Consider the following 3452-nt stretch of genomic DNA (forward strand, 5'->3'; position numbering starts at 1 on the left):
ATAAACTGGGTTTTAGACTTTGAGTTTTTAATATGACTTGAGTGCTTCTTTGGTCTTGAAACTATATTGATTTTAGGCTGTATAAAATTAGGTTGGTTTTTAAAATATTATTTATCTGCCACTTAGTAGCAATGTAATGCAGAGCAAATCCTACCTTAACTGAGTCTTAGTTTCTTCGTTGGTTTAAATGAAATAGTCTAAGCAAAAACTATAAGACTCTCAGAAGAAAACATAGGAGCAGATTTTCCTAATCATTAATTAGGCAGTGGTGTTTTAGATATGACAAAATGCACAGTGATAAAAGAGAAAATTGACAAGTTGGGCTGTATCAGAATTAAAACATTTTATGTTTCAAAGGACATCACTGAGAAAGTGAAAAGATAACCCACAGAGTGGTAGAAGATATCTGCAAATCATGCATCTTGATAAGGGACTTGAATCTAGAGTACATTTAAAAACACATACAACTTGACTGGGCACGGTGGCTCATGCCTGTAATCCCAGCACTTTGGGAGGCTGAGGTGGGCAGATCACCTGAGGTCAGGAGTTCGAGACCAGCCTAAACAATATGGTGAAACCCCATCTCTACTAAAAATACAAAAATTAGGTGGGTGTAGTGATGGGTGCCTGTAATCCCAGCTACTCAGGAGGTTGAGGCAGGAGAATCACTTGAATCCGGGAGGTGGAAGTTGCAGTGAGCTGAGATTGCACCATTGCACTCCAACCTGGGCAACAGAGTGAGACTCCATCTCAAAAAACAAAACAAAACAACCACTTACAACTCAACAACAAAAACAAACAACCCAATTTTTAAAATGGAAAAAGATTTGACTAGACCCTCCTCCAGAAAAGATACACAAATGGCCAATAAGGGGCCAGGTGAGGTGGCTCAGGCCTATAATTCCAGCACTTTGGGAGGCTGAGGTGGGCAGATCACTTGACCTCAGGAGTTTGAGACCAGCCTGGTCAACATGGTAAAACCTCCTCTCTATTAACAATATAAAAATCAGCCGGGCGTCATGTAGTCCTGTAGTCCCAGCTACTCAGGAGGCTGAGGGAGGAGAATCACTTGAACCCAGGAGGCAGAGGTGGTAGTGAGCCAAGATCATGCCACTGCACTCCAGTCTGGGTGACAGAGTGAGACTGTCTCTGAAAAAACAAACAGACAAAAATGGCCAGTAAACACATGGAAGTATGCTTGGCATCATTTGCCACCGGGAAAATAGAAATCAGAACAATAATGAAATAGACTTTCACATCCACCTGACTATAGTAAAAAGACAGACAATAACAAGTGTTGGTGAGCGTGTGGAGAAATCCATTTTCATTGCTACTGTAAGTGTAAAATGGTGTAGCCACTTTGGAAAACAATCTGGCAGTTCATTACAGAATAAACGTAGAGTTCCTGTATGACCTAGCAATTCCATGTCTGGTAACCAAGATAAATGAAAACAGGTTCACAGAAAAACCTGTACATGAATGTTTACAAGAGCATTGTTCATAACAGCCACAAAGTGAGAACAACCCCGATGTCCACCAACTGATGATGAGCTTTGAGCACATTAGTCTACATGAAAGAGGCCACTCGACAAAGGACCACATAGTCTATGATACAGTTTTCACAAAATGTTCAGAATCAGAAAATCCTTAGAGACAGAAAGTGGGTGGGCAGTTGCCTAAGGCTTGCTGAAGAAGGGCTGAGGAAAAATGGGGAATGACTGATAATAGATAGAGGGTTTCTTCTGGCGGTGGGGGTGAACATGATTCAAAATTAGACTATGGCAATGTTTAATCAATTCTCTAAATACACTTTTTTAAAAACCATTAAATTGTACACTTAAAAAGTAAATGGTCTGGACAAGATGATTTATTGGATCTTGCCCAATTTAACATTTTATGGAATAGAAGCCCATCTTGAAATGAGGCTCGACTCTACAGGAAAAGAATGGCTCTGTCCATGTTAGTGCACAGTGAAGGGAAAGAAGTTGGGTAACTTAGCCAGTACACAGTGACAAAATCCCATCACTCTATTATAAAAATTAACTAATTCATAAATTAGGTGCCACATATATAAATTATAATTAAGCGCTTAGTAGCCACTGATGTTTGATGGGATACTTCACATATGCCTGGTCCTGTTCTTTCCATGGATTCTCATTTAATCCTCACAGCAGCTTTATGAAGCTTCAGACGAGAAACTGAGGCTCAGAGGGTTACAGTAAAGAAAAGGAGGCTGAGAGGCAAGATGCAAATGCAGGCAATTCGACTCTAAGACCTGTGCTCATGACCTCTGGCTATCCTGCCTTGCTTTCTCCATGCAGTCCATCTGGGTGCAAAGTGTGTGCTTAATCAGCAGAAGCAAATAACCAAGTCAAAAATAACCTCATAGTTTCTTGCTCTATTTCTTAAAAGCAAGGAGTATGATCATTTCATTTTTCAAAGCCCTGAATTCAGCTTTTCTTATGCTCAGGCAGACACTGTCATTTGCTTGCAAGGCACATACTCCTGGCTTCCTGGGGCTAGATGTGCTCCTCTTATCTAAGCCAGGCTGACTGGTTTTTTCTCTTTTTCTTTTGTAAATGTCTGTAATCCAGCAGCTTCCCAGCAGGCCCCTGGAGCTCCCGATTGCTCTACACCTGAGAAATTTGCTACAGAAGCCCTAAAGAAGCCAGATTTCAAAATGCATGCTATTTGTTTTTCCTCTCACCTCCAGCCATAATGCTTTGTTTGCAACACAGTAATCGTTCCACAGCCAGTGATTCCTCCATCATAAACACAAGAATACGACTCTGGGAATGTAGTGAGCAGTAGGAGACGACAAATTGTTCAGGCATGGCCTTTCCAGCAGGCTGGTCCTGATGTCAGAGCCTGTGCTGCCTTGGCGCTTGCCTCCTCAGCCCTCCTCTTCCTGCCCACACTAGATGCTACTCTCGAACCCGTGCCCAATGCAAGGCTGAAGCCTAAACCCAATGCAGGCTGTGGAGAAACACCCAAATGTCTGCTCATAACTCAGAAACCACAGTCCAGCTTTGGAGCTTACCGTAGAGATCAGAAAGGTCAATGCCCAGCCCTCGGCAAGAACTGCCACGTTCTTTTGGTATAGGCACCCAGGCCTCCAGCCTGTGGTACAGAATGCACCTGTGTGGGAATGCACACGAGTGCCTGAGTCTGTGAACATTCAGCATGCCATACAGGCCTCATGAGTTCTGTGTGGCGCCATACAAGCCACTGGGCCTCTGTGTGGGTACACTCACCTCTCTGTGAGCAGCTGGGCACACTCTCTGTGCCCCTCCAGGTAACACCTTATTAGCACCTTGGCCTGTGAGAGGACACTGAGGCCCCAGCCAGGTCCCGTTCCCAGAGGCCTTTAATCTTCCACAGTTCTAGCAAAGAATGGGGAGGTGCCCCCAGCCCTGGGATTGTCCAGAGCCTTGGAAGGCAGGTTGGCCTGG

Source organism: Rhinopithecus bieti, unplaced genomic scaffold, assembly GCF_001698545.2.
Source record: "Rhinopithecus bieti isolate Rb0 unplaced genomic scaffold, ASM169854v2 scaffold_2350, whole genome shotgun sequence".
Taxonomy (NCBI): domain Eukaryota; kingdom Metazoa; phylum Chordata; class Mammalia; order Primates; family Cercopithecidae; genus Rhinopithecus; species Rhinopithecus bieti.